The following is a 17577-nucleotide window of genomic DNA, read 5'->3' as shown; positions in this document are numbered from 1 at the left end:
GTTTGTCTTCAGTGATCATATCAGGAAGGTGAGCACCCACTGATCTGATTTTCAGTTCCTTGATGTCTGATAACTGGTCCCTTCTGCACCTTGTGGTCAGACAGGCTGGTGTGCTATGGATTTAATTTTCTATAATAGACAAATTATGAGATATATCATCTTTTTGAATTTTTGTAAATAAGAGGTTAGCTTGTGTAGTTTTTCAAGTTGTCATGGATATATCTATATCTTTATTTTGACAGCAAAGATGACAATGACAATCTTCTCCTTCCAGGTGGGAACATTTTTGGATGGTTTATTGTCTCTCATCTGGTAGCATGGTTACAGTTCAACATTTACTCTGTGATTGTGTCTTCTCCCTGTATCAGTGGATGTATTGTTGTTTTTAGTTGAGGTAATAGATTTATAATACTTGATTATGCATATTATAGTGATTATTTGCAATCCTTTCAGTGTGTCTTTTCTTCCTCAGTATATATTTTTCCTGCTTTTGCTTAGATAATGGAATGTACAAATACTGAGTACCATTTACCATATATATACTCGTGTATAACCTGAGTGTTTCAGCACATTTTTAATGCAGTTTTGTGATAAAATTAGGTATCTCGGCTGATAGTCGGGTCGGCTTATACTCGAGTATATGGGTGTATCTGTTTTCTTGAGTTCATCAAATAACACTTTTTTGGGGAAATAAAATTTCTGGGAGCTCTGTATAGCCTAGTCTAATTCTGACTTCATCCTCAAACTGCTTTATTTCAACTATAGCTCTTCAACCTTACACTAGAGCTATTTAATCTTGTGGGTTGTTGGTGGAAACTAACGTAAAGATGTCTCGGTGGGCTCACATCATTAGTGCCCTCTCAGGGAAGCAGGTGAGGCAGTACATCTCATTTTAGTTTACTAAGTACCACAGAGAAATACTTTTGTTCAAATGACTATCCTTTCCCCCCATGTGGAATCAAATAAATGTAGACTCCTCCTGCCTAATGAAGCTAATTTACTTTTGCAAAGCCCTTCATAGGGTGATTTTTCTAAGGAAATAGAAAGGCAATTCTCATTAATTTCAATGGCAAATATTTTTATGTGTTTCCTACCCCCACTTCCTTATGCTAAAGCAATACCAAATCCAAGTCACTTCAGTATTTATCAGCCATTTCACAACAATTCAACAAGGCATTTTCTCCTTCATTAATTATAATATGATCATTTAGCTGTCCTTGTTAAGATATTTTGCACTTACCACATAGTGTACATTTCCAAGACTACACTAAAAATGCAAAACAAAAAAATAGCACAGTAACGATGAAAGAAATCAATGAAAACAATGCATTTTAGTGGGAATGATGCATGAGATGATTACTGCTATAAACCAGCAAACCATAAGTTCATTGAGAGGAGAATGTAATGCAACACAACTATAGAATTGAATTAACTAATTCAACTAGTATTTATTGAGTAGTTACTGTGTATGTTGTTCTCAGCAATGATAATAAATGGTGTCTTCCATTAGAAACCTAAAACCTAGTTGATTTTTATTACGGTGCAGCTTGCCAATATTGTTTGATGTTCAGTTTGCTTAGCACCCTCCCTTATTCGTTCGTTTTAAGAGTGTCCAGCCCAAGCATATTTTCACTAATTTAGTTAGTCTTGTGAAAGATTGCTTCTCCTCCTGAAAATAAATGAAATTTCAGAAAGTGCTTAACTTACTCAGGGCAGGTTTGTAAGGAGGCCCCCAAGGCACTGTTTACAGACTCCAGTAGCGGTGTCTGGTCCTGACAGCCCGGCGGTGAAGAAGTGAGAGAACGAACGGCCTGGTCCAGTATGTTGGATTGAATCATTGCTTAAGTCACATGCTAGGTATTCTTTCTCTCCCCCTCTCCCCCATTCCTATGGCTTAAATGATGCCACTCCAGTGATGGCCACCACCTCTCAGGATCCACCTGAGCCCAGCCCCTCTACCTGCTCCCAGCCATCTCTCCTGCAGTTCTCTCTCCTGAATCCTTGGTTTTCTCTTTTTAGTGGGTCCTTTTCTGTCAGCACTAAAAATGTGGTGCTGTTTCTTTTAAACACACAGACCCACACACAGACGCACTGCACACACTTCCGCCCCCACTCATCCCAGCCACTGCACAATCTCTCTCCTTATTTTTATAGCCAAACTGCTTTAAGGGGTTGGCTATCTGTACGGACTCCAATTTTTCTCTTTCCTTTGTCTCTTGAATGCACTTAACATCAGGCTTGTGCCCCCAACATGCCACCGAAACTGTGCTTGTCAAGTGCAATAATGCCTCTCCATTGTGAACTCCAGCGGTCAATGCCCAGGCTTCATTTTGTACTGTCAGCACATTCTGACACAGTTGTTCTCGCGACTCCTTAAGATACAGTTTTTTCACTTGTCTTTTCAGACAACACATTTTTCTTCCCCGCTCCCAACCCTTCCTGCTGCTCACCGGCTATTCTCTTCCTATATGTTTACTGTCCTCTCCGCCTCTCTTAACATGTCATCTCAGTGTCCAGCTCTCATGTTTCACGTCTCTTTTCTTAACTACCAACTTTTAGTCACGTATTGACTTCACTTGTTTCTTTAAGTACCATCTGCTGATACTAACAACTCCCAAATTTGATAATTCCAAACTAGTTCCCGCTCAATTTCAGATGTCTACTTTCTACTATTTGACATCTGTTTGAGTGTCTAATGGGTAAATTAAAATGAACATATTCAAATTTTACATCATGTTTTCTTTCCTTCTGAAGTTTTGCCTATCTCAGAAGAGGGCAAATCCATCCCTCCAAAAGTTGTTTGGTGTTCTTGCTGTGCTATCTGGTCGATTCGTTCTCGTGGTGGGCCTGTATGTGTAGACTAGAATACGACTCCGTTTGATTTTCGTTGCTGTGATCTTTTGGAAGTAGATTGCTAGGCCTGTCTTCAGTGGTACCTCGGAGGGGAATTGAATCATTAACTGTTCAGCTAGGAGCCAAGCACTGAACTGTGCTAGCCAGAGAACCACCAAATTGTTTAGAAAACAAACAAACAAAACAGCAACCTTAGATTTAAATTCTTTGTCTCTCATGTCACACACCCAAATCATAATGTATCCTTTTGGTTCTATATTATAAATACTTTGGAAATCTAATCACTTCTAACCATTTACCATACTTTCTTTGTCTATGTGAACATTTAACCCAAATGGATTCTGATGTTAAAGTGGTATGTGAATGTGATATGTCCTGAATATTAAGACTGTTGCACGGGTGTTCGATTTAGCTGGTGCTGGTGCTCTCCTGCTCACACCTTTCCTCGGCACGGATGGTTCATCCAGGGATTCTTTGGTTTCAAGACCCCGTACAGTGTGGCTGCCGCTCCAACCTCATCTCCTGTTTCGCTCCTACTTACGCACTCCTGTTCTGGTTACACTGCCACCCTACTGTTTCTTACAAACACTATGCAGGCTCCTTACTTGGGCGTTTGCACTTGCCCTTCTTTCAGCCTAAAGCCCTGTTCCTTCAGATATATGCATACTTAAAATAATCTGTTTTTCAGTGATGTGGTTTCTGACTTCCGCTTTTTATATTATAGCCTTGTGGTCACTCCTTATCTTCCTTTTTTGTTTTACTCCTTTCCCTTTTCATCATTTCATGTAGCATTAAAGTTATTATTTAACTTATTGAATCTTGGTCTCTAGTCCTGGTCCTACAACAGGCATTTGGATGACGAGGAGAAGGGTGTTTTAGACTGAGGGAAGATCCTTTGCAAAGGCTCTGAGTTATGCACTTGTTCAGAGTCTGATTAACAGCAACAAGGCCAGTGAGATTGGAATAAAGTCGGTGGGGAAAAGGGTAGCAAGAGATGAGATCAGAAGGGCCAAATTATGTATGACTTTAGGGGTTTTTGCTCAGTGGCAAAGTCCCTGGGCTTTTTGAAGAGTTTGGTGTTGGATATTAGAAATGTGACCTCAAGATAGGTGAATTAGTTAATTGTGCCAGCCTGGCCAATAATCACATGTGGTGCTGGTTGAAAGGCGGAGGGATAAATGGGTGGTGAAGCCTCGCCTTTCTAGTTCTCAGGTCTCTTGTTTTGTGATGGTTGTATCGGGTGCAGCTGCCTTAGCAGTTCCCTGCTTCAGCTTGCAAGATTGACTTCTTCCAAGACATCCCCAAGGAGAAGCCGCATGGACCTATCCCGATGCAGTCCTGGGTGCTGGAGCAGCCGTGTGGAGACCCTTGCCAGTGCTGAGATGCTTACACGTTCACGGACTCAGCTTTCCTCCTGCAGTCGGCATCATTGCCTCTGTTTTGTGAGGTGGAGGACTTTGTGGACTGGTGTGGTGAATGGGTTAATGTTGGACTTGTGGGCTTGGGCAGCATTGGGTTGGGATGTTTTTGTGATGCACCTTTTCTTTACATAAAACTCTCTTTTATACGTGAGTCGCCGTGGATTTGTTTCTCCAAAGTACCCAGACTAATACAATAGGAGATACAAGAAGAGATGGTTTTATTTTCTTGTTTGCAGCTCTATTTCCACTGCCTAGTGCCGTGTCTGACCCAAGAGAGGTACTTAACAAATCTTTCAGTGTTTTTCCACTCCTCTATTTTAACCCTTTATATTATGTAGAAGATCAGAAGCAAATTATGACCATGCAGTAAATCAAATATTTTGTTTTTAAAACTATTTTATTTTACTGTTGTTGAAAGTAAATACCAATTCACCATATCAACCTCACTGATAATGCGTACATACCCCGAGTTATGCAACCTTTGTCACTCTCCTTTGCCGAGTCGTTCCCCTCCAGGAACTTGAACTTTTTACCCCTAAGGTTTCTATTTAATTTCGTGTTGCTTCGGTCAGCTTGAGCTCATTCAGTTTCAAGGATCCAGGTAGTCTGGAGTCTATGAGTATTTGAAATATTGTTATGCACTTTTCTCCCTTTTGGTCAAGTTATTCTATAGAATCTTTGATTAAAATGTTCAGTAATGGTAGCTGGCTACCATCTAGTTCTTGTGGTTCAATTTGTTTAAGAAAATAACGATGGTTTTCCTTATAATTGCCTTTTTGGTAAAGAATATGTAGAAGAGATTAAAGATGAAGTATCTGTATTTGCAACAACACGTCATTCCGGGCCCCAGGAAAGTTTGTTGGTGAAGAATGGGTGCAAGTTGCATTGAGCTTTGTTTTATCATCAGAGCAGTATGAGGGTGGAGCTATTAAGAAGGGGTGGTTTTGCATGGAATGCTTTTTTTCATCTGAAAATGCAGAATCTCTCCTTTCTTGGAAATTAGAACCACATTAATTCATGGATTTGACATATGATTATTTACTCTTTACTAGATACTGTTCTGCCAACTACTGGAAAATCAGCAGTTAACGAAACAGATATTCCTGTCCTCATGGGGCATACTTTTTAGTGGGAAAAGACAGGTCGAAAATAAAATACTTATGATGTAAGAAATTGAGAACTTATATGCACAAAATAAAATGTTGGCAGGTCGGGCTGCAGTTTTAAAGAAGATGTGTGGTCAGGAAAGAAAGCTGCTTAAAAAGGCATGGAGGAGGCCCCAGCTGACCTCTGGCTTACCTGTTGCCACGAGGCAGATGTCAGCCATGCCTCGACCTTCCGTCCTTCTCTGTCCTATGCTGACACCAACCACTCCTGCCATGGCCCTCCACTCTCATGCTGGGTTTGATGTCCAGGCAGAACGCACGCATAGGACTCACCATTGTGAGAGTGCATTAGGGAAATTAGGAGGTAATCCCAAGTCAGGATCAGCAAACAGTACAGATATGCTCATTGGTCCACAGCAGCATCTTCACAGCCAATAGCCAGGTCTCTCTATATTATCAGCCTCTCAGCCACATGCTCTCTTGGCCTCTGGCTCTTTAGGCCAAGAAGCTGACCTGCTGCTCTGCCTCACAGTCTCAGTGTCTGCTCTCTCTCATGATCTCTTTGCTTCAGTCTCTGATGTTGGGCTGGCTCCTTTGCTCAGTCCCTTGGTGTCCATATCACATCTTCTGGCATATTTGGTGCCTTCAGTCTTGGCTTCTGCTACTTTAGAAAGGGATTTCGAACATATTCCATTGGTAGTTGTTCTTCTGATGGATGGTCCTGGGATTTCTCTCTGCTCCTGCTTTTGAAATGGCTCTTATATACAGAGGAATGATTTGGAGGTGTGGTTTTTAATCTTTCAGCAGACCATAACCCCAAGGAAACAGGGTGGTGACTTGGTTCACACCCTCTGCTGAAATGGAGACTTAATTCCGCCCTAATCTACTATTAGTGTAGTAGAGAACTCTCTCCAAAATGGAATTAGAGCCATCAGCATAGAGGCCAGAAGTTTTAGGACATCACGTAAGGAATTGTGGCCAAAAGAGCCATATTCAGTGATGATATCTCAAAGGCCTAATGGTGAAATGGTTAATTATTCAGCTCCTTACCAACTGGTTGGTATACGGAACCCACCCACTCATTCTGTAGGAGAAAGACCTGGAGACCATGTGATTGCAGCTAAGATCATTCTAGTGCAGTGGTTCTCAATCTTCCTAATGTCACAACCCTTTAATACATTTCCTCATGTTTCATACAGACCCTCAACCATAAAATTATTTTTGTTGCTACTTCATAACTGTAATTTTGCTACTGTTAGGAATCATAATGCAAGTATCTGATATACAGGATGTATTTTCATTATTAAACAAATTGAACATATTTAAAGCCTAGTGATTAAACACAAAACAATAGTAATTATATATTGTGAAATATTTATTTCTAATGACAAATAAATGAAATTTTGTCTTGAAGCATGGTGTAGCATGGGTAACAGTCTTTATGCCAGGTACTTGTATGTGGGCGTATCTGCATGTGGGTGGACCCGCCTGGAGACGGATAGAGGAGCAGGGTCTCGGTTCCTAAGACCATCAGAAATACGTGTTTTCCGATGGTCTTAGTTGACCCCTGTGAAAGGGTCATTGGACCCCCAAAGGGGTTTCCAGCCACAGGTTGAGAACCGCTGCTCTAGTGGGTAATTTTATTCTGTCACATGGCATCACTGCAAATTGGCATGGACTCGATGGCACCCGAGAGAAGCCCGAAGGAGAACGTTGTCTGACTCCTTGGAGAAAAGTCGGGGGACCTGGGGCAGACTACAAGGAACTGGGAGTGGGATTTGTAAACTAACTGTTGCTGACAATCAAAAATCTTCCGTGGTTATTGAAAGGCTCACTTTCATTTTTAGCAGAGGAGCAATCTGCTCTGAGTTAAATCCTTAAGGGGTCACTTAAAGAGCCTTGGTGGCATGGTGGTTGCACATTGGGCTGCCTAATCGCTAGGTCAGCAGTTCAAAACCAATGGAAACTTGGTTTGAGAAAGATGGGGCTTTCTACTCCCATAAAGAGTTGCAGTCTCAGAAACTCGCAGGGGCAGTTCTACCCTGTCTTCTAGGGTCATTGTGAATCAGCATTGACCCGGTAGCAATGAGTTTGAGTTTTTAGCTGCTTCATGTAATATGGGTTTGGGGGATAGAGGAGAATCAAGGGCAGAAGCTGAGAGGCCCCTGCATTAATCAGAGATAGAATGGAATTTTCTACAAGAGTGGTAGCAGTAGAGGCTGACAGAGTGAACTTATTCTGGATGAATTTTGAGAGGAGACCACTGCAGTTTGCTGCATTACATCTGGAAAAAAAGGAAGTTGGGTGCCTCTTCCTCCAAACTACTGTTTACTGTAATTTGGTGGCAACTAGTTTGAAAAGCGATGCTCTTTCTTTTTTCCCTTGTAGCTTACACTTCTGCATAGCTACAGTGAAGGGGGGCAATCTTTTAATGCTTCCTTACTCCCTCATGGTTGTTTGACATTAACATAGTGGGATAAGTCATTTGTATTTTCAGTTTTGTCCAAACAGAGCAGCTGTACGTGGAACAAAATAATGCTTGTAATAATCTTTTCTTGGAGTAAATTGTTCTTCCACTGGCCATTGGTCAATCCGGAGTTAATTATAACCAAATAGCTATCCAAAGCCTCAGAGGACAAGAGCAACATTTCATTAAAGTCTAGGCTGGGGAGTACTGCTGACAGAAGCATTGCCAATCAGGCAATTTCAAAAGAAAGGTGGCCATTCCTATAAACTTTAGAGCTGAAATAGCTTATATTGAGATCAGTAGGTTTTTCAAAATAGCTTCATTATAAGAAACTGAGACTGTGGGGCAGTTATGTAAATTAAGGTTACCCTTCTAAAAGCCAATCAAGACAAAATGCTCTCTAAGAGAGAAATAGTCAAAAAACATATTTTTGTCTCCCCTTTTACAGTGTTATTTTTAGCGTTCTTTATCCAATTCTGAGCTTCTCAGAAGAAAGACAGGGACTACTTGTTGATTGACGATCCTTTCTGTGGTTTAGGGGCTTTGAATGGACATGATCATGGCTTTCCTTACCTTCAGCATTTAGGCTGTCTGATCTTCTGTAATAAAGAAGAGTAGCAGAGATCCTTGTTGTAAACCATGGAATATTCCCTCTTAATCTGTGGTGTGAAAAGCAGATGTCCCACTCTTACCTGAGTGAGGCATGCTTTGTTTACTTTTTATTTTTTGTCATCTCAGAGGGGATTGTCTCTCAAGCCATATTACATTTAACTGGGATGGATATGAGGAGATTATCACAAGAAAAAATAAATTGAAATATTTTTCCAGCTAATAAAAAAGATATAGTCTTCTAAACAGTGACCGGTGCTGCTGTAGTTAGGTATCATTAAGTTGGCGCTGACTCATAGAGAGTGTAGATAGTTGTTAGGTGCCATCGAGGCAGTTACCTCCCGTGGTGACCACTATGCACAAGAGAATGGCACACTGCACAGCCCTGTGCCATCTTCACACGCGTTCCTACCCTTGAACCTATTGTTTCAGCCACAGTGTCAGTCCATCTCCCTGAAGACTTTCCTTTCATTTTGATGTGCCTCCACTTAACCAAGTACAATGTCATTCTCAAGGGACTTGTTTCCTTTGATAATATGCCCAAAATATGTAGGATGAAGTCTCTCCTTCTTGCCTCTAAGGACCACTCTTGGTCATATTTCTTCCTCGGCAGATATTTATTTATCCTTTGGGCAGTCCAAGTACTTTCAATATTCTTTACCAGCAGCACAATGCAAATGGATCCATTCTTATTTGGCCTTCCCTAATCCATGTCCAACTTTCACATGCATATGAGGCAATGAAAAATGTCACTACTTGGGGCAAGCTCACCTTCCTCTACATATTGCAGGGGTTAATAAGCCTTCCTCCAACCCGGATGGCATATTCTTCTCCTTATAAACCAGCCTCTCTCATGATTTTCACAGCATACATATTAAACAAGTGTGGTAAGAGGATACAACCCAGATGATGTCTTTCCTTATAGAGAGAGCAGAAGGAAACAGTGCCTAGGCTACATCCTCCTCTCAGTTTTTGTTACATTTGAGTCTCATGTTGCAGCCAGTGTCAATCCATCTTGATGAGGGCCATAATATTTGTATGCTTCCTTTCTTCTGTAGCAAACACGAAACCCCATTGCTGGGCCTGGTCTCTCCACATGACATGTCCACAGTATGTGAGAAGAAGTCTCACCATCCTCGCTGCGTAGGAGCATTCTGTCTGTTCTTCCAAGACAGATTTGTTTGTTCTTTTGAAGTCCCTGGTACTTTCAGTGTTCTTTGCTAGAACCATAATTTAAATTCATTGATTATTCTTGGATCTTCTTTCTTTATCCATGTCCAACTTTCACGTGTGTCACCTTAATATTCTCTAAATGATCTCTAGGTTCTAATATCTATTGAAATGTTGCACAAAACTCACAAACAAACTTCATGATTACAGGGTTTATTAAGGACGTTAACAAATTGTAATACCATTGAGAAATGCTCAGTATTGAATTGTTTATAAGGACATCACAACGTTCTATCCAGTCTTCTAATATTCCATGAGACTACTACTGTGCTTAAGCCTCAACCCTAAGACATTCTACTTAAGCTCTGTGGGTCAGCAAACCCTCCTTCCTGAATTAAGTGCCCAGAGCCACCGTTTTTCGTACGCCAACCTCCTGAACAAAAGCACTTAGCTTTGCTTGCTCCTTGGGTTAGGAAGTCGTCCATCACTCTATTTCATGCTCTGGCCTCTGGTTCTGCTGCTGCTTCTGATGGTAAATTTATCTTCTGGATTTAGGAAGCTCACTGCATAGGGACCTTGGGTCCAGAAGACAAGCTTCACTTCTGCCTCTAGCAGAATGAGATCCTTACTGCTTTTGAGAGGGCACATTTTATACACAGTAGGATAGCAATCCAGGTAATTTTTATTTGCCATTACTCAGAGGTGAATCCTTTTAGTATCTCTACCCATTTCCATACCAGACCCATGTAGCGAAAGGTTATTTGGTGGGAGTTCCAGACTTTGGCTAGAAGGACCACATTAAAAAATTTGTTGCTTCTGCAACATACATATGAAGTGATTGAAAATACCATGGCTTGGGTCAGGAACATGTTAATCTTCAATGTAAAATCTTTGCTCCAAGTACTTTAAAGAGCTCTTGTGCAGTAGATTTACTCAATGCAGTGTTGTGGTAATTACATAATTTGGTGTCAACTTGAGCCTATTGAGAGTGAAGGCCTGGAGTTTACCTTGTCAATCAGGTCACAGCTTGATGACCTCATTTGGAGGCACTACGGAGATAAATAGCTCACTGAAGGCCAGACCCACACTCTCTGCTTTGTATTCCTGTTGACACATGGAGCTACCCTGATTGAAGCAGAACCCTCGAGCTTGGGGGAGCCATGAGGAGACCAACGCCAGCCCTGAGATGCTTCCACCACCACTGGATCCACAAGACTCTCCACCCACTGACCTGTGATCTTTCATTGCATGTGTTGTGTAAGTCTGAAGAGGAAGTGATAAACTGGTATCGGACATATGGTTTAATATCGGACTCATGGACTTGATCTGGACTGGGCTGGGATGTTTTCCTAATGTACAATTGCTCTTTGATAGTTCTCTCTTACACACATGAGTTTCCCTGGATTTGTTTCTCTAGTCAACCTGGACTAACACAAGTGCATTGTTTGTGTTTTTTTTTCAAGCTGCCTCAATGAGCCTTACAACCTCTTTGAGTATCTTTGAGAATTTTGATGCAGCTGCATCAAATGTAAATGTAAAACAGACTGAAGTGTAAAAAAAAAAAAATTTGGCCTGCATGGGAGGTTGCCATACATAAGTAGAGCGGATCCAATATGGCAGTCATAAATGATGCCCCTAAGGCATCTCTAAAGCTTTATGGAGTCTAATTTTGAAAGAAAGAGTGAGTTCCAAATGCCATTTTTCAACTGGAGGAATTTTAATAGTTTATAGTTTAGATTTATTTTTTTATTGGCTTTATTTTCTCCTATGGGTTCAGTCTCCTTATGGGAAATAGTTCATGAATGATCTAGAGTATCTCTTCAATAGGATAGAATAGCATGTTTTTTAGCTTTTAAATTTTGTAGCATTTTTTCCTATTTTAGAGACTGAAAAAGTTTCAGTAGGCTGTAAAATAATCGGTGGTTTATAATGTTTAGGCTCATTTAGCTTCTTGAGTACATTTAGATAGACTCTGTCAATTTTTATTAATATTAATAAAACCAGATGGTAAGTGATATGAATCCTGATGAGCCAAACTTCTCCAGCAATAGCAGAAATTTGGTTATACTTCTTTATCCTTATGTATGGACTTGGGTCACATTCAATACTGTTTGCTGAGATTTGAGGGATTGTCAAAGAATATATGGCCAAAATATAGATATGACAGCCATTAAGTTTTTAAGATTGTCAAAGAATATATGGCCAAAATATAGATATGACAGCCATCCCTTTCACAATTTCATTTTACATGAATAATTTAATCATGTAAGAGATTTGATTGGGTTATCATCTTAATATCTGTTAAACTACCTTACCCTTTCCTGGCATCTGTTGTGAGATAATATATGATAAGAATAAATTTCAATCAAGTAAATAAATCTCCACAATCAATACTATAGTGATTAGAGAACTTTCGCTGTAGCAGATCAGGTATTAGATAAGTATTTTCCAGTTTGGGAGCCATAACATGTTGTTAACAACTACTCACCTTTGTAGAGGTAGCAAGAAAGCAGCCACAGACAATTTATAAGTGAATGAGTATAGGTGTCCCAATAAAATTTTATTCACAAAAACAGGTAAATACCTGGATTTGGCCACAGACTCTACTTGATTACCTCCTTCATTCAACAACATGCAAACCTATAGTTTCTATAAACCAAGGTTGTAATCAGGGATTTATTTATTTTCTACATTTCTGTGTATGCTTAAAAATATAACTGAACTGTCACTTTAATAAGAGCTGGTACATTTTGTTTTTATTAAGATAATCAATTTGTCCAGAAATATATATAACAGTATCCATATTAATTAAATATACATATTTATTAAAATTATAATCAGATACTATATTATTTGTGCATAATAAATGACCATATTAGTTCCTATATACCTTTTGAAAAATTTAAATTATATGTATGTGTAAATTAATTTTATTTGTATGTACCATATTAAACATATTTATGTACAATACATTTGTACTCAATATTGCATATTCATCTGAAGACTTTTATGTTGATACCTATGTCCAATTTATTTAACATTCTCATCTGGAATGAGTAATATCTAGAAACTTCAGGATCGATAAACCCATTTTTCTCAGCAACTTTGAATAATGCTGCAAGTTAAGAAGAGAAGTAGTAAAGCATAATGATCGATTCTATACCGCTGACTCAGGTAACTGGATTTAAATTTCAGGTCTGCTACTCAGTGTCTGTGAGATCTCTCTGGCATTCAGATATGTAAATCTGTGAATGGGAATGTTGCCAACTTCATAGACTTACTGTGTTCTTAGTATATTTCAAGGAGCCCTGTGGTGTAGTGATTGCATGTTGGGCTACTAACTACAAGGCAAGCAGTGTAAAACTACTTGCCCCTTCCTGGAGAGAAAGCCCCTCCTGGAGAGAAAGACTAGGCTTTCTATTCCCATCAAGGGTTACAGTCTTGGAAACCCACAGGGGCAGTTCTACCCTGCTTATAGAGTTGCCATGAGTCAGAATTGACTCAATTGCAATGAGTTTGGTTTTTGTTTTTGTATGTTGTAAGTGTTTAGTATGTGTTTGTGATAGTCACCTAATATGGTGTCAATTTGAGGATTAAGAGTGTAGGGGTGGAGTCTAGGCTGTCAATCTGGAGATAGCCAATGAGACCTCTGTGGGCATTGCTTCTCCTGAGAATTTTGGGAAATCTGGTGCTTCCTCCTTAGAGGTGGAAGACATCTCTCTCTCTCTGCCACTCCCTGGGAGACATTGCAGAAGACAAGCCACATGAATGCAACCAGACCTCGGAGATGGAGAAGTCACAGAGAAACCCCTGCTAGCACTGAGATGCTTACAAGTCCACTGGACCCAAAGACTTTCTACTCACTGGCTTGTGATCATCCTGCATTTGGCTTCATTGCATGTGTTTTGTGAGCCTGAAGAGGACTTTATAGATTGATATCAGACATATGGGCTCATATCGGACTTAGGGACTTGATCTGGACTGGGCTGGGATGTTTTTTCCATGTTCAATTGCTCTTGTACATAAACTTCTCCCTTATATACATATGCATGTTTTTGAATTTGCATATCTAGTCTACCCAGACTAACACATTATGTTACCTTGGGAGTGGGGTACTGGAGAAACAAATCATAAAAATGGAGAGTACGTGTTTGTTTGACTTCTGCCTCATCGTAATGTTTCTTCTTTGGCTAGCCAGAAGTCAGATATATCCTTGCAGTTTACTGAGTTGATTTCTAGAAAAAAATAGGGAAGTTAAAGCTTTGATTATTTTATTTGGTTGTTGTTTTCGGTTATTCCTGTGTGAAATGGCAAAAATGAATGTGATTAATATATACTTTGAGCTCAGGGGGAGAAATCACTGTTTGAATATCTCAGAAACCATACTACTTAAGGAACATGGCTGACAGAAGGTCAAAATGGCTGAAAGAAAGCATGGATCCGTTTTGATGCCTTCAGAGACCTAATCCCATATTTTTTTATAAATAGGATAGTTTAGACAAGGATTTAAATAAGTTAAATAAGGATTGAACTTGACTGTTTTAAGAATTGAGTTTAGTATCTGATTCTATGTTGTTTATACTGGTTTCTTATGCTTCTTATTGTAGTTATAAGGATGTATAGAAATGATTTTGGGGAAGTATGAAAATACAGTTTATAAGCCCACTTGCCTGGAGCCATTAATTTGGATCACTAGGTGGGTTTAGGACACACCAGCAGAGAAAATAAAAACCCCACCCAGTACTTTGGAGTACTCAAGACATTTACATTCCAAGAGACTTGCCTGGGGGCAAGCTTGACAGATTGAATTAAAAAAAAAAGGAACGCTTTGGATTTGAAGTTGGAACTTTAGTGGATTTTGTCTAAAGCTGAAAAAATCTGGAACCATGAAGAAAACTCCTCTATGGGACTGAACGTTAAAGGGGGCCTGTGAGCAGGCTGAGATGCTCGTTAGATGACCACCTGGATCTACTTGTTGAGTGGAAGTGGGAGAAATGCAGTAATAAAGAGACGGGTTGAATCTGGCCACTGACACTCGTGGACTTAGTTCACAGGAACTAGAGGAGAAGACGAGAGCTGGTTGGTTGACTGGTCTGAAGTTCATGCCCTAGCACAAGGGGGCTCGGCTTGTTGAGAATTTGTGATGGGGCCATGGTCTGAAGGCAAGGTGATAAAACGGCACCCTGTGGAGGCTGACTGGGGCAGCCCACATTGAGTTGACCAGAACCCGACCAGATAAAGAGATTTTTGAGCCCGTGAACTGGTGCATATTGCTATTGACTTTATGGATGGCCTCTCCTGATTTTACTTTGCCTATTGATGCGGATTTCACAAGGTTCCAACTGGAATGAAGATTCTTCATGTCAAAGAATATGATTGTTTCCTTAGAGCACTGGGTTGATGTAAGTGGGCAGTATAGCTATTGGGTAACCAAAATTAGGGGGATAATGGAATGAAGTGGTTGGTTTAGAAAATTTCATAGGTGGGGGAATATATATTCATGGGATTATAGGATTAAGGTGTAGGTATTACTTAACTGCACTTGTTAGGCATAGGATATTTTTGTTTTGTTCATTTATAAAATGTTATGTTTAAATGAGGGTGGCACATTTTGAATTGTATGCATTTTAGTTTTATCCTTTTAGGTATAGATATGATTTAATTATTGTTTGTTTGAAAATTATATATGGTTGCAGAGTTATGTGAATGTGTCAAATTGACAAGGGGTGGTATGTGGTAGTCAATTTGAGGATTAAGAATATAGGGGTTGGAGTCTAGGCTGTCAATCTGGAGATAGCCAATGAGACTTCTCATGGCCTTCTCCTGAGAATTATGGGAAATCTGGTACTTCCTCCTTGGAGGCAGAAGACACCTCTCTCTCTCTCTGTCACTCCCTGGGAGACATTGCAGAAGACAAGCCACATGGATGCAACCAGACCTCTGAAGCTGGAGAAGCCACAGAGAGACCCCTGCTAGCACTGAGATGCTTACAATGCCACTGGATCCAAAGACTTTCTACTCACTGGCTTGTGATTGTCCTGCATTTGGCTTCATTGCGTGTGTTTCATGAGTCTCAAGAGGAGTTTATAGATTGATATCATATATATGGGCTAATATCGGACTTATGGACTTGATTTGGACTGGGTTGGGATGTTTTCTCCATGTTCAATTGCTCTTGTACATAAACTTCTCCCATATATACATATGCTTGTTTTTGAATTTGCTTCTCTAGTCTACCCGAACTAACACAGTGTTTTTTATTGTTAGTTGCTGTCAAGACAGTTTTGGTGCATGGCTACTGCATATTTTTGGAGTTAAAAAAAGCCTTTTGAATTTTTTAAGCTGTTTAAGAGTTCAGAGCCAGAGTGTTAGGTTTCTCTTCTAAAATAGCTTTGGGTGGGTTCTAACCAGTAACCTTTTGGCTAGCACTCAAGATTTTAACCATTTGAGCTACCCAGAGACTTCACAATATGTGCTGTCTATTTTTATTTTTATTGGTTCAATCTTTCTCAAAAGTTTAAGTTCACCAAGGCACATGCTTAGGTATTTAATGCCCCTGCTTCAGAACTTGGCCATAGGAAGAATAGAGTTTTTCCCCACATGGCAATGGACTTATCCCTGAGAAATATGGGTGAAGTGAGGTCAGAGTAAGCAAGGGATGTCTTTAACACAACCGTCTTATAGAGAACATAACATGTTTCAGAATGAGTTACATTTTTCAAAGCTAGAGGATAGAAAAATTGAGGATCTGTACCCTGTGTTATCTTTTATATGTATGTTCTCAAACATATCAATCATTTGAAATATAATATTAAAATACTGTACAAATGATCACAATAAAGAAAACGTACTGATCCTCATTTTTTTATGGCAGTTGATTTATTTGTGCTGATATAATGCTATTGTATTTTGTGTTTTCGTTTTATATACTGAGCTAGAAAGTGTATCTTTAAGGTTGATGTCATGTGTGAAGTGTTAGAAATATGATGAAGACATTACTGTAAACTTAACGAAAATAATAAAATTTTCTATTTATTAGTCTTTTGTGCCCTTCAGGATATAGTAGAATCAATATGCAATGTATTTTTCAATCAATGTTAATATGCAATGTATCTTTCATTCATGTGTTTCTAAATTTATCTTCTTTGGAAGAAGACAATGAAAAGGGTTTGGAGTATGGTTTGAACATATTTAATGTCATATTTAGTGTTATTTAATTATCTGTACTGAGACTGGTAAACGTTTTAAAAATGTTCAAGTACATAGCTGCAAAACCAGTAAAATTTATATATGTGTCTATATAGAGAAAGAGACTTTTTATTAATCTCAAGGGAATGATTCATAGTGTTGCTGTTAGTTGTTAGTTGCCATCGAGTTGGGTCCTGCTCATGGCTACACCGCCTGGTGCTGTGCCACCCGCCCTGCTGTTTTATGTTTTAGCCCATTGATGCCGCTTCTGTGTCAACCCTCTTGTTGAAGGTCTTCCTCTTTTTTGCTGCCTTGCTACTTTACCAAGCATGATGTCCTTCTCCAAGGACTTGTCTCTCCTGACAACATGTCCAAATTATGTGCGAGAAATCTCACCATCCTTGCCTCTGAGGAGCCTCTGGTTGTCCTTTTCCAAGACAGATGTGTTGGTTCTTTTGGCAGTTCCTGGCACATTCAATATTCTGAGCCAGCATCATAATTCAAATGCACCAAGTCTTCTTTAGTCTTCTTCATTCACTGTCCAGCAGTGCATACGAGGTAATTAAATATACCATGGCTTGGGTCATGTGCACCTTAGGCACACAGTTGAGAGGCTTGCAGTTCCCAAGTTCATGGGTGAAAAGTCAGTCTGGAGGTTTCTCTTTGCTCATGAAGCTGCGGGGGTTGATGAACCTAAGATTGGCAGGTGAAGCAGACTGCTGGCAGCTACGGGAGGCCGATGAGTCTAAAAACAGAAAGCAAT

The 17577-nt window shown here is 39.8% G+C and overlaps 1 protein-coding gene across 1 annotated transcript in view; it reads left to right on the top strand.

Annotated features, from left to right (window-relative positions):
* Positions 1–17577, top strand: part of TRHDE (thyrotropin releasing hormone degrading enzyme) — a 528098-nt gene that overhangs the window by 171775 nt on the left and 338746 nt on the right. The window lies entirely within an intron of this gene.

The sequence above is a fragment of the Echinops telfairi genome, unplaced genomic scaffold (genome assembly GCF_000313985.2).
Source record: "Echinops telfairi isolate 266 unplaced genomic scaffold, ASM31398v2 ScPeMD7_2;HRSCAF=8, whole genome shotgun sequence".
Classification (NCBI taxonomy): domain Eukaryota; kingdom Metazoa; phylum Chordata; class Mammalia; order Afrosoricida; family Tenrecidae; genus Echinops; species Echinops telfairi.
Note: the sequence above shows the minus strand (reverse complement) of the source record. Positions and strands in the feature narration are given on the sequence as shown.